The sequence below is a fragment of the Sminthopsis crassicaudata genome, chromosome 2, assembly GCF_048593235.1.
Source record: "Sminthopsis crassicaudata isolate SCR6 chromosome 2, ASM4859323v1, whole genome shotgun sequence".
In the NCBI taxonomy this organism is placed as follows: Eukaryota; Metazoa; Chordata; class Mammalia; order Dasyuromorphia; family Dasyuridae; genus Sminthopsis; species Sminthopsis crassicaudata.
In genome coordinates this window covers 608389757-608413690 of record NC_133618.1, presented here as the reverse complement: position 1 = coordinate 608413690, position 23934 = coordinate 608389757, and the positions used below count along the sequence as shown (strand labels likewise).

The 23934-nt window shown below is 36.5% G+C and overlaps 1 protein-coding gene across 4 annotated transcripts in view; it reads left to right on the top strand.

Moving 5' to 3' along the window:
• The window catches only part of SORBS1 (sorbin and SH3 domain containing 1), a 291490-nt gene that overhangs the window by 87339 nt on the left and 180217 nt on the right, over positions 1–23934 (top strand). For 3 of the 4 annotated variants that reach the window (XM_074295931.1, XM_074295929.1, XM_074295930.1), the window contains exon 3: positions 11874–11934. The exons of the other annotated variant lie outside the window; for it this stretch is intronic. The gene's annotated coding sequence lies outside the window, so the exon portion shown is untranslated. The remainder of the gene's footprint in view (positions 1–11873; positions 11935–23934) is intronic. 4 annotated transcript variants of the gene reach the window in all.

Below are 23934 nucleotides of genomic sequence, written 5' to 3'. Positions count from 1 at the left end.
CTATTATTTCGGAGAGTTATCTATCATCATTTCCCTGACTACTTACTCTCTTTTAGGCCATATCTAATCATCAAGTCTTGATGTTTTTGCCTTTGTAACATCTGTCTTCTGTCATTGCAACTACTCTGGTATAGGATCTCATTATCTCAGGCCTGGTCTCTTTCAAAACTAGTCTGTTGGTTCCTCAAATCTCTTCCCAACCCATCCTTCCCCTAAACATCAAATTGGTCTTCCTAAAATACAAGTCGGACCCTATCATACAGCACACACCCTCCATTAAGTAAACTCCATTGGGACTCCATGGCTCCCTGGATCCAATTTAAAGTCCTCTATTTGACTTTTAAAACTCTTCATCACTTGGCTCCTTCCTGCTTTGTTCATCTTTTTACACCTCCACATATTCAGATCCAGTAGCACTGGTGCTCTTGCTCTTAGTCCCACTAGATATTTTATCTCCCAGCCTGGAGCATTTTCATTGGCTATCCTCCATATCTGGAACTTTCTTGCCCCTCATCTCTCCCTGGCTTCCTTCTCGTCTCAGCTAACATCCTTCCTTCTGCATGAAGTTTTTTCCAGTCCTCACCTTTAGTGTCTTCCCTTTGAGTGTGCCCTCAATTTATTCTGGTCTCTATCTCCCCCTTATATAATTGTCTGTACATCGTTTCCCTCATTCGATTGGAGCTCCATAAAGGTAGGGTTTGGGACTGTCTTTGTATTTCCAATATTTGGCACAGTGACTAGAACATAGTAGGTACATAATAAATGCATAATAAATCTAATAAATTTATATTTATATTTTATATATAATATATATGAAACTTTTATTTAAATAAAAAGTTCTCTCAATGAATCTTTTTGAATTTGTGTTACATAGAGTCATATCTTTAGCTTTTTCTGATTGTTTACATTAACTCCCATTCTGTACAGCATTTCCTCTGCTCTTGTAGACTCAGTTAACTGTAAGTCATTTTGGACTTTAGATATATTACCTTCCTTTTAGGTCATTTCCCTGTGTGTGCATTGAATTTTGAATTGCTCAAGGGGACAAGCACCATGTCTTTCATTGTTCTTGTAGCTTGTCTTTCTGTTTAATAAACACTTTGTCTGAGGCAGTGAATGATTGGTTTAATTTCCCCTCTTTGTGAGGAAAGCTGGGATTTAAAGGTAGGAGCTCCCTTACCTACACCCTGATTACAACATGAAACAGGAGGTCTGCTGCCAACAGGCTGCCAATTGATCGACTATTAACCACAAGAAAATGAGTGGAAAGAAAAGATGGGTCCTGTTAATGCTCCTCTTAGCAGCCAGTTATAGCTTAAAGTTACAACGACATGTTATCTCATTCCTCTCTCAGAAGGAAGAATATATCCTGGCCACTCAAGCATCTTTCCTTAGCTCAGTGCCAAGAATGCAACTACCCTTATCTCACTGTTTCCTTTTCCTTTTCCTGGTTTGTCCCAGTGTATCTTTTGTGGGATGAGTATCCAACCGTTGCTAAGTAAATATGGAAAGGTTTTTGGATTAGCTAATCCCAGATTAGACATTTTGATTTGCTAAAGGTCTCAGGGAGCCTCAACCTTTCCCCCTCCTCCTCTAGACTATCTAAAGACTTCCCAGCGCCTTGGCACACCCTACTTGTTAAGAGACAGATTACTAGGAATTAAAGAAGAGCAAAACCAGAAAAATCTCTCCTTCAGACTGTGATCTGATCAGGAAAATGGGAAAAAAAAACCAAAAAAGGGAGAATCTAGAATTATGACATAATTATGGTCAAATTGAAACGTCTATGAGAGGCATTGTGGGATGACCAGGGGATTTTGGAGTCAGAGGACCTGGATTTGAAACCAGATTCTGACACTGATTCACGTCTTGAACCTTAGCTTCTCTGTTCCTCAGTTTCCCTCATGAGCTTTTTTAGGGGTCAGACTGAGTTGTTATTGTTGTTGTATTAAAGAATCATGGTAGTTCTCTCAACTATCCTTGGATGGTTTTCCTGATGGCTCTTAGCTAGAACCCTGAAAGGCGGGGACCAAAGTGGGGAAGGGTACAGGGTTAATGTGTGTTGGGGTGATGTGTCTGGCAAGCTTGTCCAGGGTGGGAGAGATCTCAAGGCCAGGTACACAGCAGAGCCAGGGATTGAGGGGGGAGATATGGTGCCTCCACTGTTCCTCATCAGATGGAAGGAGCCCCCTTTTAGAGACCTGTCTCCCAATCTCTACATCTGCTATGCAGCATCCAGACTTTGGGGGGGACGGGGCACTTTGATTTCCAACTAAATCCCAGGTCAATGCTGGGCAGTCTGAAGTAGTCTCTCCTTATGCTGCTTCTGCACCAGCTCCTTAGAGTCTCCTAGCTCCTGGCTCTGGTCTTTTCTCTCCAGAGGGAAGATCTCCCACTTAATAATCACCTTGGTTAGAGACCCAGAACATGGCCACCGGGTTCCTCATTGTTAAAATGAAAAACATAATGACAGTAACTGACATTTATAGTTCTTTAATTTCATTTCATCATCAGTCACGTGAAGTAGGTTCTGTGGAAGTCGAATCACTATTTTTTTAGATGTGGAACCCGAACACCAGCATAGCGAAATGATTTGTACTTGATTGTAAAATTAGTAAAGGTCAGAACTAAGACTGAAGTGCCATGCTCTCCTGAGTCCGGGGCCAAAGCTCTGATCACGACACCATGCTGGGATAACAGCCCTTGCTTGACCTAACTCCCAGGTTGTTTTGTGGGAAGAATTTTGTGGATCTGAGAACTATGTATGTATTATTAGGAATCTTTTTTTTTTTTCAAGGAAGGGGAGGAGATCTCTAAAGCAAATATGAGCTGAAATTTTCTTTAGAATTCTCTATTCTAAGCTCCTCGTTTTTACAAATGAAAAGGATTTTGTACACAAATGCTGTGAAACAGAAGTTGACAGGTTGAAAATGGAGAGCAGCATGTGGTCCAGTGAGTCTGGAATGCCTGAAGGAGAGGAGTGTAAAATACGGCTGGAAAAGCAAATTAGAGACAGACTGTTAAGAGTCATGAATGCCAGAAAGGATAAGGTATCTTTATTTTATCTATGAGACAGTGTGGAGACACTACCAGTATTTGAGAAGGGTAGAGATGGGATCAGACTTGATTTGTAGCATCAGCCCTGGGGCCTTAAAAGTTTCAGCATGAGATTCCACTGTGTGGACACTGGAATTCCTTACTTACAGCATGTCACCCCCATAAGTCTTCACATATCACTGGGAGAACTATAGTCACTATCTGCCACTGCTCTGAGGGCAGAATGCTGAAGAAGTACCAGAAAACATGGCAGAGGAAGTACAAACCTATGGGCATGAGATGCTGACATTGGACTGAGTATGGCTACTCAGTTGGAACAGGTTCTGATTTGGATGCTCACCACTTAGGTGAAACAGGTAATTATTAATATTATTAATATATCATTATACAATGTTATATATATATTATTTTATATAATTATATATTATAAATATATGAATTAAATATTACATATAATAAATAATATATGTAATATATAAATTATATCTTATATATATAATATATTATAATATCTCATTAATTTATTAATATATATAATATATATCATTATTTTTTGGTTAGGCAATTGGGGTTAAGTGATTTGCCCAGCTTCACACAGCTAGTAAGTGTCAAATGTTTGAGGCTGGATTTGAATTCTCTAGCCTTATAATTTTATTGGTGTAAGAACTCTAAGAAAGCTTCCTCCAACCATAAGGGTTAAATGGTGTGTCCTTGGTAACACAGAGGTACAGTTGAAAGAGTCCCAGATTTGGAATTGGAGGATCTGGTAGATAAGGACAAGGGGGAACCTTCAGGTTTTGGCAAAGAGTTTTGTGGGGAAGATGAAGACAATGGATTCGGTGCTAACAACAGGGGTAGGGATTTACAGTTGATAGAGTGCTCGGATTCAGAGCCTGTTGCTAATGTGAGGGTTAAGTATCAGTGGAGTAGGAATCTTGTGCTCTTGGTATTTCTCTCAATGTCTTGGATGAAGGCATAGTCAGGTTTGATTATCAGATTTATGGAGAACCCAAAACAGAGAGGAATGATGTAGCTAATGGAATAGATGACAGTCAGAATCTCAAAGGATTTTTGACAAGATGGCTCATTTAATAATGTAAATTCAATAGGGATAAAAGTAAAGTCTTGTGCCTGAGTAGAAGAAAAATTAACTTCATAAATACAAGATGGGGGAAGCTTGATTACTTCTGAAAAAGACCCTTGGATTTTAATGGACTGTCTGCTTAACTTGAGCCAGCAGTATGATTTGGCAGCCAAAACATCTCGGACCATAATAAGACAGGCAATGCTTATGGCAATAGAAGGTGATAATCCCATGGTAATTTGCTATTATCCATCTTCATATGGAGTATTGGTTTCAGTTCTGGGCACCCCACTTTAAAGATATCAATAAAGTGGAGAGAAAAGGTTTCAAACTCATGGCTGACTGCTTGTATCACTCCTCCTTTGTGCCTGTGGAATCAGTTTAAAGTGTAACTGGAAATATTTAACAAACATGTAAATTTAACAAACAGAAAAATATTCTGTCAAATATGGCTTCATCCTTGTGTAGGGTTTAGTGGTTCCCAATTTCCATTTGAATTTGACACCCCTAGTGGAGAATATCCAAAGGAATACAACCAGAATGGTAAATTGCCTTAGACCCATGACATCTGAAGGAACCAGTCCACTGATACACATTACTTACTGTATGCCAGGCAAGGTACTAAATTCTATGGAAACAAAGAAAGGCAACTCCTGCCCTCAAAGAGCTCAAATGAGCAAATTTGCTTAGAGAGAAGGGTGAGAGAGAGATGATAGCTGCCTTCAAGCCTTTTCAGGATTGCCTTGGGGAGGAGAGATTCGATATGTTCTTTTTAGTCCCAAATGGCAAAACCAGGAGTGTAAAGAGCTGAAAGTCTTAAAAAGATGTGCTTGAATCAGACAACTGAGCACTTAAGGTTAATTACCTCTTGGACAATGATTCTATTAGTATATGTTTGAGAAAATAGCCTTTGTCACAGTTAATGCTGGCTCCAAGTTTGGTGTATAGAGATAATTGTAGGTAAGGATTAAGGGGTGGGGTGAGACAAGTGAGAGAACTTCACTTTGCAGCAGGACCAGGAAAAGGGAGGTTGGTGGTGAGCTTGTAGCAGTTTGTCTCCTTCACTTCTCCCCTTAAAGATCAAGGACTTTTACTTATCTTGACTCAGGCTGTTCCTGAGGCCTCCAGGGAGATAGCCCAGACTTTACACAGGAGGAATGTGTAAAAGTCACAGAAAGGTTAATATAGACATAATGATAGGAAAAAACATCCTAACAGTTGGAGCTGTCCCTAAATGGGCTGGGCTACTTTGAGAGAGAGAATGGTGTCTCTTTGGAGCAGAAGCCAGGCAAACAACTGCATGTCCAGTGTGTTCTAGTGAGGATTCCTCCATGGGTTGGATTAGAGAACCTCTGAGATGTCTTCCAACTCTCAAAGTCTGTGCCGAGTTCTAATTCTGACTGCCATCTACTCACTATCTATTTAGAATCAGTAGGTCTGGGGCAGCTAGGTGGTGAAGTGGATAGAGCACCAGCCCTGAAATCAGGAGGACCTGAGTTCAAATCTGGCCTGAGACACTTAATACTAACAAGCTGTGTGACCCTTGGCAAGTCACTTAACCCCAACTGCCTCAGGAGAAAAAAAAAGAATCTTTCTTGTATAAATTGTTGGTGTTAGAATAAATGGCCCTTGGGGTCCCTTTTTGTCATCACTGAAATTCCGTGACTAAGTGGCTCTATGACATGTCTCCAGTCAGCATGGGAAGTTTGGATGCTGTGGGCTTTTTCTGATCTTAGAGTTCTGAGGAAGCTATATGATATCTGAGTTCTAGATGTAAATGTCTGGAATTCTGATTCAGAGAACATGGAGGCAGAAGTCAGCAGAGGAATGAAAAGAAACACTCATTTTAAGTGATTTTAAGTGAACAATGAATTGTTCACATAGGTCATCAACTCAAATGTTTCACTAATTTGGAAAATCATTAGGAACTGGACAGTTTTGGAAGTGGTGGCAAGATTGGAATGCCCCCTGTCAGGGTCCCATCACATTCCAAGACTGATTTTATGAATGAACTTCATTGGAGGATGAAGGCTGGGTCTTTTCTAGGTCGCTGGAAAACAGGACTTTGGGGTCAACATTACTTAATGAGTTCTCTCTCATAAGTAGGATAAAGGAACAGAACAACAGTTGAGTCTAAAGTAGGGGAGTAGAGGGGCTTGAGTGGTTGTAAGAAGGAAACATTTGAGAGGTATCATTTAAAGGAAGGGTCTGAAGAAAGCTTCCTTAAGATTTTTCTGATAATTCCCAGATTTATAACCCAGAACAAGACTGATAATTTCTGTTTCTCTGGCTGGGACCACCCGGTGAGCTCCAGGAATGGAGTCCCCCGGCTGTGTTGAGATGAAATTAAGTCATCTTAATGTCCAAATCTGGTTTATGGGTTTCTCTATAGAATAAACAGAAAAAACTAATTAATGCATGCTCCAGTTCATGAATCAGACATTCACACAAAGAATCACAGATGTTAGAGTTAGAAGAAATCATTGAGTCATTTAGTTCAAACTTCTCATTTTACTGATGGGGAAACTGAGGTTCCAAGGATAGGTTCTTGTTACTGCACGATAGACCTGGGACTAGAAATTGCAATTGGTCTCCCAATCTTAGTGGCTAAAACATTTTCCTTTCTAATGAGCCATTTCAGGTCTTCACCATTTTGGAAAGAAAGATTGACTCAGCAAATAAAGTATAAATAAGATTGCCAGAGGCTGTTTACTTCAGAAAAGCTGTCTTCTAGCACTTTCATAACTACTTCGGCAACAGTCATTTGCATACAAACAATGAATGTGCTAATTAAAAATTCTTCTGAAGTCTTCATTAATAGCAGATCCTCATTTTACTGAGGCTCGTTTGGAAGCTGATGGAGTTGCTGAGTCTAGTTGGGAAGACTAAAATTGCATTTCTTTCAGACTATCAACTCAGATGTTTCACTGGGTGAGAATGCCTTTCTTTGCAATTATTCCCTGTTGTTTTACTTGAAAATCATTAGGAAATTTTTCCCTTCAGGGCTTCTTTCTTCCAGGTTGCACAATCTGAATTCCCCATTAGTGTTCCAGCCCAGCCCTTTAATGACCTCTGTTCCTCTCCTCCTCATCAGCTATCCTGGAGCACCTGCTGTGCGTTAGGTCTCTGGGCTTGGCGTGTTGGGATCATGGGATGGGGTTGGGCAATTGTGAAAGAGAGAAGACCTTCCTTCCTCCAGGGCTGGCAGATCAAGCCAGGGTTTCAGTACATGAGTAGATTTTTTTACAAATGATTTTTAAAGTAAAGGTAGGTGGCACAATGGATAGGTATTGGACTCGATATTAGGAAGATCTGAGTTCAAATTCAGCCTCAGATATTTACTAGTTGTGTGATCCCTGGATTAGTCATTTAACCTTAGCCTTCCTGTTTCCTCATCTATAAAATGGTGATAATAATAGTACCTACCTCCCAGACTTGTTTTAAGGATCAAATGAGAAAGTATTTTTCAAGTGCTTTGAAAACTTTAAAGCACCATTTAAATGCTAGTTGCTATTGTGATCATCTTCATTATTATGATTATCATTATTAATAGTATCTGGGTTGGGTATCAATGGTAATGGAGGGGGAGGGGAGAGCATTAATAACTGTGTGAATATGGAAGGGCAGTGACTTTACCTAATTCCTTATATTTTTAAATCAATGTACAGTTTACAAAGTACTTTTTTATTCACTCTCTCTTTTGATCCTCACAAATTCCTGGGTAGAAGGCAGGGCAAATGGTTTTTTACAATTACGGAAAACTGGGATTCATAGAAATTTGACATTTGTGAATTTAAACCTCAGACTTCTGATACTCCAACATTCTTCCTATTACTAGTTCTCAGCTTAGCTCCCTTGTAACAACTAATACACTATTACATATAAATCAATCAAAATTAGAGGAGTCTGAATGAGCTTGTATTCCATTATGGCTCTGTCATCATCTCTGGAAGAGTACATGATGTCCTGGAATATGCCTTATAGTGTTAGAATGAACACTGGGTAGGTTCTGGGTCCAGGTCTGTGGATGGCTTGCTGCAAGTCACTTTGCTCACAGAGCTCATTTTCCAATGAAAATAATGATCACAGGATTATAGATTTAAATCTGGAAGGGATTTTTGAGATCATATTATCCACATTCTCATTTTGCAGATGAGGGAACTGAGTCTCAAGGATTTGCCTAAATTCATTATTAGGTGGGAAAGTGACATTTGAACTAATCCTCCAAATCTATCACTCCATGGTCCTTTCCACTTCTAACATTCTGTGGTTTTGCGTTGCATTCTCAAGGAAAGATGCAAGATACTGGAGTCATCTGAGGTTGCAGTGGTTGTACCAAATGGCTCTGCAGAATCCCAGACTAATGCCCATTTAAAAAATTCCAGTGCTTTCTTGGCGATGATATATCAAGGAATACCATGATCTCCAAAGAAAGACTCAAAATTGCTGGTGACTCAAATATCACCTTACTGAATGTAGGCATTGTGTAGGCAGCGGAATATTACAGAATAATACTAATGATGATGTGTATACAAGATGTGCCAGGAAAAGTTTGCTGTAGCTGAGGAGAAAGTAGAACAGTCGATTAGATAACAAGACAAGTGGAGAGCTGAAATGTCATAGTGATTATTAAAACATTCAGAAGTCCTCCAGTGTGTTAGGTAGTCCATGAAGGATTTTGGGAAGATTATGGAGAAAAGCAGAGAAAAAGGGGACTAATCCTGCTGGAGCATGTGCACATACCAATGATCTCCCAGATCCATTGAAATATTGAAGCTTTTATTCCCATTTGGGTGATTTCATTTCTGGAGTAGCATCGAAGGGAATGTAGCAATATCTTGTTAACACTTGCACGTACCAATGAAGTGCTACTTATTAATGTATCTCTGGATAAAATGTCTTTACTCTCAGCCGTTTTAAAAGGTGGCAAAGATGTAAGGGGTTAAATATAAATTATGTCACATGAAGCTCAAAAGGTGTGTTGGTTTAGTCCCATTTGCTCTTTGGAATTCAATTCCTTCCTGTTGCCAAAAGAAAATACGGCTGATCTATTAGATCAGAATATATTCCTGTCTTTAAATCCTGGCAACAGGACGTTCTGTCCTCCAGATTTCATAGTTTGAGTTGGGTGTTGCAGGAAACTTGGCACCAGGGCTTTCTTTTCAAAATAATAAACAGAGATGTCGCCTTGGGTTTCATCTGATGGGGCTTAGATGCTCCTGTATCATGAAGGCTGATTCATAGGCAAATGGGAACTAAAAATAGTAAGTTAAAAAAAATTATTCCCCTGTTTAAATTTGTCAAGGCAAGATTCCTGTCATGTTTTGCAGGACACGAGGGAATGTGTTCCTTTGATGGCACTGTAATGACATACTAATTTCTATTTCAGGCTTGGCAAGATTAGGCTGAGCTGTGTTACCTCTTGCCTTTATTCCATGAAAGTCAGAGTGTTAGAGTGAGTAGAGCTTGGACTTGGGATCAGGAAGATGCAAGGTTAAATCTTGCACCTGGCATTGATTAGTGAAGTGATGGACAAGTCTTGTTTCCTCATCTGTAAAAATGGGCATAATAATAATAGCCTCAGTTTCTTCATCTATAAAAATGGACATAATAATAATAGGCTCAGTTTCCTCATCTATAAAAATGGGCATAATAATAAAAGCCTCAGTTTCTTCATCTGTAAAAATGGACATAATAACAATAGTCTCAGTTTCTCATATGTAAAAATGGGCTTAATAACAAGAATAATAATCTTGCATCTGGTATTGATTAGCTGAGTGACGGACAAGTCTTTGTTTCCTCATTTATGAAAATGGGTATAATAATAGTCTGAGTTTCCTCATATGTAAAAATGGACATAATAATAAAAGCCTCAGTTTCTTCATCTGTAAAAATGGACATAATAATAATAGTCTCAGTTTTCATATGTAAAAATGTGCATAATAACAAGAATAATAATCTTGCATCTGGTATTGATTAGCTGAGTGACGGACAAGTCTTTTTTTCCTCATTTATGAAAATGTGTATAATAATAGTCTGTTTCTCAGATGTAAAAATTGTCATAATAATAATGATAATGATAGTCTCAGTTTCCTCAATTGTAAAAATGGGCATAATAATAATAATAATCTCAGTTTCTCATCTGTAAAAATGGGTATAATAACAATAATAATAATCTCAGTTTCCTCATCTGAAAAAATGGGAATTGTTATCATAATAATAGTGGTATCTACCTCACAGGGTTGTCATGAGGCTCAAATGAAATTATAATGTAGCAAAGCATTTATAAACCATGAAGTATATAGAGGGTATCCCCAAAGTTTCACTTTTAAATTGTACTGAGATTTTGAGGATGTCCTATATATATGAATTTTTCATTATATTTCATTATACTTATGCTATAGCTTGGCTATATATGATTCATAAGCTATATGATTTATCAGATAAACCCGAGACTTGGAACTCAGAGCTTTAAATTCAAGTTTTGATTATGCTAATCACTGACTGAATATCTTAAGTTTGCTCATTTGTAAAATTGGCTTTATAATAGATATTTCTTTAAAAAAATTTTGATGAACAAATCTTTCTCTCCCTTCTGCTTCTCCCACTTAAATAAAAAGAAAGAAAGAAAATAAAAATAAAATTATTGTAATAAATACACATAGTCAAGCAAAACAAATGGTCTATGTCCAAATTTATAAATTGTCTATGTCCAAATCATTTGTCTCATTCTGTTCCCTGAGTCTATCATCTCTCTTAAGTCTTTCAGAAGCATTGGTACTGACAGTATTGTGGTTATTATATAAAATGTTTTCCTGGTTCTACTCACTTTACTTTGCATTAGTTCATACAAATCTCAGGTTGCTCCTTCACTGTCTCTTTAATCATTTCTGACAGTAAAGCAGTATTTCATTGTATTGATATAACATACTTTGGAAATCATTTTCTAAATGAAAGTACCTCCTTAGTATCAGATTTTAGTTTATTTTTATTTTTTTGCATTTACAAAAAGAGCTGCTATAAATTTGCTGGTCACAAAAGTTTTGGTGCAGATTTCTTAGCTCTAAACTACTCTGAGACTTTGGGGACACATTATATTTTTGTATATATATTTCCATCTCTTTGCTAGATCATCATATTTTCATAGTACTGTTTTGAAAATTGAATTTTATTTTTTCCATTTAACAAGCATTTATTTTCTCTTTATTTCTACTACCCCTCACTGGGGGAAAAAAAACAAAAACCTTGCACAAGTATTCATAGTCAAGCTAAACAAATTCCCACATCAGCTATGTCCCAAAAAAATGTTTCTTATCCAGATGTGGATAACATTTTTTAATCTTCATTACAATGGAAATGTCCACAGTCCTTTAAGGTTCACAACATACTTCTCTTACAATAATTCTGTGAGACAAGAATGAAAATTGCAATTATTCCCATTTCAACTGAGATTCAGATATTGTTAAATGATTTGCCTAAGATCATACAGTAACTTCAAGAACTGGAATTTGAATTCAGGTCTGCTGACTTCAATTCTACCACACTTAACCCATATTATATTTCTTTTCATGGTCTAACAATAGGAGTTTTCCTACTATAGGTAGTAAATGGCTCCCTAACTTACAGGGTGCTTATGAGAGTAGAATGAGATTAATGTACCAGAAGCATTTGGCAACTCCCAAAGCCTAGATAATTATGAGTTCTTTATATAATTTTTTTTATTCTCTTATAGGCAACTGAAACCCATCCTCCTATAGCCTCCAGAGTCCTCTGCTGCAGATATTTTCCCCAAGGTATGCTGGCTATCACAGATAGATTCCGCACTATTTTTCCATCAGACCTTTGTATCTGTGATTTTCTTTCTTTTTTTTCTGAGTTGAAGAAAGATGAATGGTGAATGGTAAAACTTTTCTAAAAACGTAATGATTCAAAGATATTTCATTGTATAAATCTTGGTGTGCCCATTTTCCCTAAAGTTTTTAGGAGTTTGGCTAGTAGTATTTCTAGACATATTTTATTTTTGTGGGGGGTGTGATTCTACATGACTCAATAACAGCTCCCAGACTACTTGCTATTATAGATACTGCATATAGTCAGAGAATTGTTCTTTCCCTAATGACTCCAGTATGTGACATGGAACATAAAAAAAACCAATTACTTCTAGAATGAATATCCAAAATATTTTGTCAATCTTTTATAATGCTAATGGAATCGTTGAGAGACTAGATGATGTCTTAGCTAAAGGGCAACTTTTGTTTCCTTGTTGTCCTTCATTCTCTAAGAAGACCAAATTAATATTACTTTCTTGGGAGGTCAAAGTCCAGTGTGTCCACCTGTGGCTGATCAGACCAGTGAAAGCTCTGAAGGCTCTACCATAGGTAGGACTCAAATAGTCTGCAGTCCCTTGGATTGATTTCAGATAATCTGTCATTTCATTTCAATGGCTCATTTAAAGCTATTCTATTTTGGGGGAGAGGGGGATCAAATAAGATTTAATGATTTATTTTTTAACATTTTTATTTAAAGTTTTCAGTTTCAAATTATATCCTTTCCTCCCTTCCATAAATTGTTTCTTTAAGATTATATATTACTGGTCTGTATTTGAGGGTTTCTACATGGGGAGTGCCCTATGCCAATGAGGTCACAGGTCCAGTACAATAATAACAAAGAAATCTGTACAAAAGGGTGGCATATATAGAATCACCTTTGGCTAGGACATATAGGACTGGGTTTGCAGATTTGCAATTTAGTGATATTGGCACCGGGTGATATCATAATTACTTCTATACTTAAGTCATAAACATGCTTTTTCTTCTTAAAATAATTAAAATACTTAAAGGGTTGAATTTAATCATAAACAATAAAATAGACAACTCGTAAAAAGTGCTAGCTTTTTCGATAGTTATGTGAATAGCCAGGTGGTACAATGGATAGAGCACTGGGTCAGGAGTCAGTAAGCTCAGTTCAAGTGTCTGTGTGACCCTGGACAAGCCATCATCTGTAAAATGAACTGGAGAAGGAAATGCTTCCTCCTTTGCCAGTATCTTTGCCAAGAAAACTCAAATGGGAATATGACTGAAACAACTGAACAACAACAAAATATGCATAGGTATAACTTAGTACCTTTCTCATTAATCCTTAAATATTTTCAACCATAGCATGATTTGTTTTTGGCTTTATTTGCAGACTTTCATTATATTACTTTTAACTTGTTCTAAATTATATGTTGGAATTGAATCCTTTCTGCTTCTGGTAGGTGATTCTGGAAATTCAGGCCAACTTGGTTTCAAAAACTCGTCTCAGTTCCTTTTTCTTCAGCTTTTTGGTAGCTCATTAACAAGTTATTTCTCACAGTGGCTAGATATGTAAACTTGAGTTTATGACCTTATTCTGTAACTGCTTCCTGATAAAGTAATTTGGCATTTTTTAAGTTTGATATTTGATAAGTTTAATATTTTAAAGCCTTTTGTTTCATGTAGTAGAAGAAACAGACTACATGTAACTATTATCATAATTTAGGATTATAGGATATAGAACTTAAGATGCCCTTTTCATTTTTCAGATGAGAAAATTGAAGCCAGAAGGGATAAAAATTACTTTCCCTGTAGAAAAACATCAGAGGCAGTGTTCCAACTCATTCCACTGAAACCCAGTACTATTTCTACAGCTCCATACTGTCCCATTCTATTTGAACCCTCATCCTTGAATTCTCGTGACTGATTTTCTTTAATCAGTTATCTTTCTATTTTACTTCTCAAGAACAAATAAGTATCTTTCTCTTCAAACAGTTATTTCCAACTTATATGGCATAGTTGAAGTTTTACTGGAATAGAAATCAGATGATCTTGGTCTTAGTCCTACCTCTACAATTATTTACTAACTCTATGAGCTTAGGTTGCTTGACTTCAAAGTCACAAAAAGTTTCATCAGCTATAACACAAGGGAGCTAGACTAATAATAACAGCTTTATGATCTTAGACAAGTTATTTAACCTTAATTTCTTCATTCATTAACATGAGGTTGAATGTATAATCTGTATCAGATTTCTTGCTATCTTGGCAAGGGAGAAAGGAAGGAAGAAGGGAGAAAAAAAATGAAACTCAAAATCTTACAAAAATGAATGTCGAAAACTATCTTTACATGTAATTGAAAAAAATAAAATATATTAAGTGAAAAAAAAAACAAATATGAGGTTGACCATGATAGGGTACATTTCAACTCTAACAAGCTTATGAATCTATGGAAATGTTAATTCTACCTTTTTGAGCTCAGGAGTTTGGCACTGGTCATGCTTTCCTATTCTACTTGATGAATTGCAACTGGTATTGTAGATGGCAATTACCACTTCCACCTACTAAATGATCTTTTATTCTATAGAAATCTATTTGATTATGAATCTTAAACAAATAGTTGCAACCAATTTCAGGTTTTGTAAAAAAAAAAAGAAAGAAAGAAAGAAAGAAGGAAGGAAGGAAGGAAGGAAGGAAGGAAGGAAGGAAGGAAGGAAGGAAGGAAGGAAGGAAGGAAGGAAGGAAGGAAGGAAGGAAGGAAGAAGAAAGAAAGAAAGAAAGAAAGAAAGAAAGAAAGAAAGAAAGAAAGAAAGAAAGAAAGAAAGAAAGAAAGAAAGAAAGAAAGAAAGAAAGAAAGAAAGAAAGAAAGAAAGAAAGAAAGAAAGAAAGAAAGGAAAAGTAGATTTAGTCAGTGATCAGAAAAAACCGATGCGCAAATCTTAGCCAAAACTATTTCCATTCTTTAGTCTTAGCCACTGATAACACACACTGCCAGGGCCCTACTTTGGGGATCTTTTTTCCTGATAAATCATTGATATCTTGAGTCAAGTTCAATAAAAATCAAGAGTTTGAACTCCTGACAAATTTGTTTTAATTTCAATTATTTCCAAATTGGACATAGTAATATGTAAAAACTTCTCCATATCCTATTGCTATTGCTGAATCATCCTCCTAATTCCTAAGCTATTTATTCAGTGGCTGGATAAACCCTTATTGGGGATGTTGTAGAAAGTCTATTTATATATCAGGTAGAAGGTGAGTCTAAGGTAGCCTCTAACGACTTTAGTAGCTAAACCTCTGGGGATAAAATTATCTATATTGTTGTAAGGGTTAATAAATTTGGGAGACAAGCATACAAAGAGTATAAGTATACAAACCCTATGTCCATGTAGAGTACTGAAAGAAGCAGTTACTTTCCTTCTCATTAATCTGGGAAAGCTCTCTGGAAGAGGTGGAATATTAAGAGCCATTGAACATGCAGAAAGCCAGTTGTTTGATGGGAATAGAAGGAGAACAAAAGAGGAAATGAACATTTCAGACATTATGACTCAACTTGGATTTGGGAATAAGACATGTTAATGAAGGAGACTCTAAGCATGTGTAACCCAAGATGAATGAATGGTCATAAGCTGGATAGGTAGAGAGAAGATGACAGAATCATAGAATTTTTGAGCATAAAAGGACCCTTTGATATGATCTAATCTGGTGCTATCATTTTTGGGGTAACCCTAAGGCCTGGAGAAGTAAAATATTTTGCCCAAGGTCATACAGGTCATTAGTGGCAATAGTGAGAATATAATTTAGGTTTTGGTACTACTTACGTTTGGGTCAGTATAATATATGAATTCTCCTTTAACAGACTGCTTACATTTGAAGACCATATGTCTTCAGGACAGAATTTGCTGAGAACAAATTTCATTTCTCAAAGAAATTTTGATGTACCTAGATAATTAGACACTCCTAGCATCATTTTTTAAACATCCCTCCCTAAATTATGTGTTTCCAAGCTGTTTCCTTTTCTCCTCCCCTGCCAATTTTGGTTTGAGTTTCGAGCTTTTCATTCTATACTATGGTATTTTTTATAGCAAGGGACATTTTGTACCATAAAATAAGCACATATTTTTAAAAAATTGTGCACAAGACCTGTCTCTGGAAACATCTGGTAAGAATAAAGAATGCTTGAATAACTATGGTTCTCAGAGATGACCCCCTACCTCTTTATTAGCAGGGAGTCCCAAAAGTAAACCTTTATTTCCTGCTGCTGACACATAGAGATCCTTAACTGAAATGTTTTGCATGGTTTCTGAAACCTGAAGGGAGACTTAAAGCATACATGAAGGCCAACAACCTGAGTTTGGGGGAGATAGGGTTGCTTTGAATTATTTATCCAGTATCATCCCAGGATATTTATGGTATTCTGGCCTGGGTCTCATTCCTTTTTAGCTTGTGATAGAACTAGTTCTTTGCTCCCTCTCTGAAGCCCACTAAAAAACACCTGAACCAATAATACCTAAACCCTCCCTGCAAACCCCTATTTTCCATTAGCAAAGTCAATACTTGTCACATTATAGGCACTATCCCACAAAGTAATTTATTTCAGAATAGCATTGAATGCCTTTCAGGTTGATTTTTTTTAAAGCAAAACAAAACAAAAACTTGTCCCAGAGATATTAATTTGTACTAAAGCTTTTAAATTTTTATTTTTAATTTATGAAATAAAGCAAGTATTTCCATAACATAGTATAATAAAAAGATGATTGCATGTAAAACTATAAATTTACTATGTATAACTTGTTATTCCTTTCAAATATACAAAGTTATCATGAAAATTTTTTTTTCTTTCCTTCCCCCTTGGTATCTATTTTTTTCTATCTATCATCTATCATCTATCTAATTCTATACATATTTCTATTTATTAGTTTTTTCTTTGGATGCAGATAGCATCTTTATATGTTCTTTATAGTTTATTTTCCATGTTTATAATTGTCATAATAATTTATTTGCTCAAATTGATTCTTAAAACAATACTACTGTTACTATATACAATATTAAACCTTAACTATTGGAAAGCCCACAGAATAGGGTATTCTATTTCATTGAATTTTCTGATTTGTCAAGCCTTTATTATTAAAAACTCATTCTAAAATATATTAATATACTTTTCTGCCTTAATAAACATAGTAAAGAGAACACATTTAACCTTCTCTTCATAATTAAGGACCTTATAGTTATTACTGGATGCATCAATTCACCATATGTGCAGGAGATGCTCCTGTGAAAGGTTTATGGGAAGATAATGAAAAGAATGTTTTAAAATAGACCATCATGGATAGATTTAATCTATATCATTGGAGGTGTTCTCCACATTGCTGATATCACAGATCTTATTGTTGAATGATCAGAGCTTATATTCTTACATTCTGATTTTGGGTTGAAAAAAAATAAATTAAAAGTTCTGGTGAGTCTCGTTTAGATTAAGGTTTTGCTATACATCAATCACTTGAAGTTCTTTGTAAAAACCACAGACTTGATATTTCTGCTTTATATCCTTTTAGATAAGCTGAAATGTCTACTTATGCATATTTCCCTCTCTATAGGTGAATGTGGGCAAATTACCTGGTATTTGCTTTCTTATAAAATGGGGATAAGCTAGATGATAGCTGTGTCCTCTCCAGCTTTAATTTTATATGAAATAATGCTTGTAAAATATTCTGTCTTTATAAAGCTTGCTGCTATTATAGGAAAATGTATATGATGCAGTTTTATTCATTTTTTAGAGCCATAACTAATATAGAAATACTGGGATTTGTCTTAAGGCACCAACATTTACAGGATTCTAATAGCATTTATCCACCTTCAGCAGATAGAAACAATTGAACTTAACGTAGGCCTGAGTTAGCAAGAATTATTATTAGTTAAAATTGTCATGCTTTCTCTCTGCCTCCTAGATCCCCTCTGCTTTCTCCTCCTGGTTTGACCTCCACAACAATGGCTTCATGGTATCTTTCAATCCTTGTCCCCTTACTGGTGTAGGATCCCTTTTCTCATCCTAGCCTCCTAGAGAGCAGCCTTGGGGGAGGGAGGGAGAATCTCTCCCAAAGTGTGTTCTTGTGTCCCAGCTTCTCTCTTCATACTCATTGAAATCATCTTAAAAAGTTGATTAGAAAATATACTGCTTTCCCTGGTTCCCAGAATTACTAGTTACAGTTATCTGCTTGATAAAATAGATTAATGGTCATTTTGCATTCCAGTAGATTGTAACCTAGGAAAATGTTTCTGTATAGTTCTTTTTCAGGTAAATCTATATCCCAAAGTAAAGTTTCCTCTGAAGTTTTTTTCCAATTCATTGGAGAATTCTCTCTAGTTTTAAGAGTTTGTAGATATTATTACAATGGTTGGGTACTGGTAGAATTTAAGCTGTGAAAACTGATAAAATTGAAAGTGAACTTGCTTTCTGTGCCCTGAAAATGGAAAATGACATTTTCAGTTGGCAAGCTTTAGTCTCTAATATCAGTTCCAGAAGAGGTGCTGGTTTTTATAATTGGACCTAGAGCCAGCAGAAACCTTAGTCTTAGACAATAATCTCTCTCTGGCTCTTTGTGTGCTCAGTTATACTTACCTATAGAAGAATCATGGGGTTGGCCCTGAAAGACTGGATAAAATGGGGCTGTGCTGCCTGAACTGGAATTTCTTCCAATAATACACTATATGACTTTACCTGATTGATTTATCTAAAGTAGGTCTGGGGTGAAAAATGCTAGACACTATACACAGAAAATTACACAGAGTATTCATTGCCATTGAAGATCTAGCCATCTAAGACAGTTAATAAAAAGAGCATATGTGCAGATGACAGAGTCTTTGACCAAGGAAGACATATATGTTAACATTCAGATCACTAAGTGAACAAAGGGAGGAATCCATTTCTACTAGGGGATTCAACATTTTATTGTTACATGTTCCATGCCTTTGTCTCTTTAAAGGAGTAGATTTGAAAAAAAAAAATACATCTTGGTCTACTTCTCAAAGATATTAAAAGAGACCATTAATTCATTTAGTGGTTCAGCCCATGACCTCTAAAAAAATGGCAGTCAATGAAAGTTTCACATGGATTGTAATTATACTGAATGAGGTTTACAATTCACAAAACCACTAGAATATGTGATGAAGGTGAGGATATTTTTGGATAGAAAACAAATTCATGTTAGAGTACAGAGTTGGAGGGAATAATCATGGGGGTTAAATTTTTATCCCTATTTTAGTTTTTATAGTTAGACAACTTCTAAGGCTTTTTAACTACCTTTGGAGAGAACTAACTCAGAGTGCCAGAATGCAGAGTTCCTAAGAAACAGTTTGTTGATGATTATAAAATAATTTTTTATTAATTAGTGTCTCTGCTATATGCCCTAGGAACCATTAATTATCACATTTTTTACATGACTAAATAAGATACTTCCAGAGAGAAAGTATCACCTTGGTTTTAAAAATCAACAGAAAAAGACATGCAACAATAGTCCTTATTTCCAGTAATTCCACATGGGATTTCACCTTAGCTGTACTTTTAGAAGCTAGATAAAAATTGAGTTAAGGGCTAGACTGAATCTACACAGACTTTATCCTAGACATGGTTTTATTAGAGTAACAAATCCTTGAAATTAGTTTGTTGTGTTGTTTTTTATTCTTAGAACAAAGCCAGAAACCTAGAAAAGAAATTCTCATTGAGATTCTGATTCTCTGATTTCTGATTGAGAACTGAAAATTTTGGATTCTACCTAATTGAAATCTAGTCATAGAAACATATATCTACAGATCAAAAATCTCAGAGCATCTAATGCAAACTCTTCATTTTACAGATTAGGAAACTGAGGCCCAGGGTGATTAAGTGACATATCCATAGTTGCATCAAAGCTAGAATTTGAGCCTAGATTTGAGGTTTTGCTCTATTATCTTAGGGGGAACTCATCAAGGCATTGATTTCCAAAGTCCTTTCTAGCTCTAATAATCTGGGATTGCAACTACAGTTGATTGCTATGTTTTATAAATAATTATTTGTACATTCAAAAGCAGTTGTGTGCCCTTGACTTTCTTTTCACTAGGCTCCAAGTTATTTAATCTTGCTAATGATTTTATTTTCAAGCTTTTAATCTGTTTTTCTTGTTCCTTCTCTTCATATTTTCCAAATTCTTTTTTGTATTTTGGAGCCTCAGATTGAATTCAACATATTAGTAAGTGTAACAAACAAATTTCAAATTCTATCAATAAAGATCTTATTATTAAGGAAATATAACAGCTATCTTTTATATTTCCACATTCCTCATCTGAAATAGAACTCAGAGTTGCTGCTCTATTTATCATTTCTAAATCTATTACTGTATTGAATTCATAATCTCATTGTGGGTCATAAAACCCTCTTAATTACATTAGAAGGGCAGCTAGGTAGCAGCATGGATAGAATGCCAGACCTGGAGTTAGGAAGATTCATCTTTCTAAATTCAAATCTGGCCTTAGATACTTACTGTGTGACTCTGGGCAAGTCATTTAATCCTGTTTGCCTCAGTTATTCATTATAAAATGAGCTGGAGAAAGAAATGACAAACTACTCCAGTATCTTTAATAAGAAAACCCCAAATGAGGTCACAGACAGACACAATTGAAAAATGATTGAACAACAAATTGCACTAATAGTCTCCAATGGCTCCCTCTTTCATCAGAATAAGTTTCCTTGGGCCCAGACTTATTCTGATATAATAAAGCATTCTAGATCACGAATGTATGAGAAAATGATTGCTTAGATTAAACAGTGGCACAAAGGTATAGGATAAGCCCAGCTCCCTATGGTGGTCCATTGTTTACTAAGACATGGTCAGTAATTCTGGTCAAAAGTAACCTACACAGGAATGGAGGTTTTTTCTGACAAGTCTTGGGATCATCTGCTTCTTGGACAGATCTTTCCCTTCCAGATGGCTTCCTTTCTGAAAGTTTCTGTCTGTTTCCCAGATCATCCACCTCAGGGGAAGTTCCTTATCAGCAGTGGCCAGCTGCACTGTGCTTATATTAAGTTGTAGTCTATCACAATCCACTCCCTGACCTAGATAATGAATGGCTGTGAGATTCCAAGATGGGGCTCAGCAAATAGGATGGAAAACATCAAACCCATGGAAGAGCAGTTCTTGAGCCTCATGGTCTCTAATTTCATCAGGGCTGGTATTACTAGGGTCCTCCCTCTTCCACCCTCCAATCCTTACAACTCTCACAGATCACACAAGAAAACTTTAGTCATAGGGGACTGTCCTGACACAAAATGGAAGAGCTTCCTCAGTTCTAGTTTACAAACAATAAATAAACCAAGCAATCCAATGAATTTGCCTGCCTGCTAACTGTTCTGTGCCTGTTCTGTACTGGCCTGATATTCAATTTTGCCCTCTGGAACTAACCATTTTACTGTCGGTTGGCCAAAGCCTATAGTTCCCTATCTCTGTAGGCCTTTTCTCAATTAGGAAGTCTTTAGGCTAGACCTTGATCAATTAAGCCAATTTGTTTCTAGCTGAGACTCAAAATCTGTTCTATTTGACTCAATGAAGCACTCAGGGCCTTTAGTACATGATCAAAGGGGATGCTTTACTTGGACAGCAAAAGATACATACTAAGCACTCTTCCACCTGGAGGGAAGCTTCTTATCAGCTTCTGCCAGCTGTTCAGTGTTTAACAGACTCACCACACCAGGAAACCCTGCCATTGATCCCTGTGCTTCTGTCATTTTCTTGGCCCTTGAGAACCATGTACATTCTTGCAATTGCCTAGCAGCAATTCAGGATTGCTGGGCTAGCCTAGAATTCTCAGAACTCTAAAGAGTCCTTTTTGAATGTTATTTTGAATGGACAAAGGGTCCCCTAAATGGACTAATGCTAATGAAAAGAATCACGGCATAGTGTAAAGAGCATGGGCTGGAGAGGAGAAGACGTGTCTCTTTGCTTCTTTGGGTGACCCTGAGCAAAACTTTTCATCTCTCAGCCTTCCTCTCCTCCCCTGCAAAGTAATCCAATTAACCTTAGTGATCTCTAAAGTTCTTTCCAATCCCAGTAGTCTGAGATGAGTATATAGGTTATCTTTACAACTATCCTGGTAGCCACTAAATTCAGTGAGGCAAATAGTGATCTTTAAATTATTTTTTCCATCAGGCTAGAAAAATGGGGGCAGAGCTCCATTTAAGTTACCATAAAGATTTTCTGTCCCACTTTTAAAACCTTAATTTAGTTTTTAATATTTCTAGTCATGTGACCTTGGACAAGTGACCATCTTTCTCTGGGCCATTTTTAAGTAAAATTCAAGAATCAGACCAAATGACCTCTAAGTAAGCCTTTTCGATTTTATTTACAAAACTTATTTTTTAAGAAATAACTCAGTGTAAATTTACTTAGGAAAGGAAGAAGACATAGTTTTTCATGTACAGAAAGCACAACTCAAATATCTGATTATAAAGCACAAATGCTACTTCCAGGGTTATCAACCACATTCAATTGACCAATTTATAATTATTATCATTGATATCTCAGCCTTTTTTTCACTTTCTTATAGGAATGGATCTCTGTGCTCAGGAGGAGATAGAATCCCTCCTTTAACTGTCAAGTTCAGTGAACAAAACATTTATTAAGTACCTACTATGTGCCCAGAATTTCACTGGGAATATACAAAGAAAAGCAAAAAAAATCATCCCTACTTTCAAGGAGTACATGGTCTAGAGGGAGGGAACAATTTGCAAACAACTCTGTACAAAGTACATATGGGATAAATTAGAGATATGAAGGAGGGGCTGGCCTGGTCAGATCTACACTTTGGGTGGTTGAATGGAGGATGAACTGGACCTACCCAGCCTATCTACTTGTCTCTAAAGGTGAGGGTAGCTGGTGGAGAGCACCAGACTAGAGGCTTGAACACATCTGGTTTTGAATCTTGCCTCCCATATTTGCTAGCATCTGATCTTGGGCAAGTCATGAGCGATCAACCTCAGTTTTTTAATCTGTAAAATGGAAATAAATATACCTGTCCTATCTACTTCACAAAATTGTTCTGAAACCTTGATGAGATTCATGTAGTAAAGTACACTTTGGCCACCATAAAGTGTTATCTAAATTTCAGCTACTGTTATTACTATTTCTACCATTGTTATTGGCATGGGGAATCACTAGCTTTGAAGTCAGAAGGTGTGGAAATAAAGTATTCAGATCTCACCCTCGATTCTTATTATCCATATAAGCTTAGACAAGTGCCTGACCTTTCTGGGGTTTGATAAAGAAGGCATTGGACTAGATGGCTTCTGAAAAAAGTATAATCAATCCCTTATCTTTGGACAGCACATTGACTGCTCTGATGCATTATAAACCAAGACTAAAAAATAATAAAATTATTTTAATGTATCTTCCACTTCTCAATCCTGTAGCTAAGGAACCTAATTCACTTTGTTCCTGTAGACATTCCTTGAGCTCTTGGGTATATTGTCTCCCTTTTCTTCACCTACCCCTGAGAAGAAACACAGGAACCAGATTCTTGAACAATATCATTCCTGTTTTTTATATAACCTGATAAGCCACTGCAGACAGCTCTTCCTCCCCATGGTCAAGTTCACTTACACTTAGCACACCACATGCTATCTGACAAAGTTCATTCTTGGCAAACTTTGGGTTCGACCTGCATATCTCCCCTTTGGTTTCCTCCATCTATTGTCCATTTTCACTATTCTGTGTAAGATCTAAAATGAATTATAGAACTTAGGGAGGGTTAATGAAAATTATAAAACATGGATGATTCACTATGGTAGAATAACCATTTATAAACTGACATGGAACGAACCCTCCATTGTCTAATTTAGACTGCCATTGTTATATCCCTCAGTCTATCATCCAGTAGCTTAGTTCTTATATGCAAGCTCACCCTGCCAGGCCCTTTTCACAGGCCCTGTATTTCATGCAAAAAAAAAAAAAAATACCTTGCCAATTCATTCCTTGA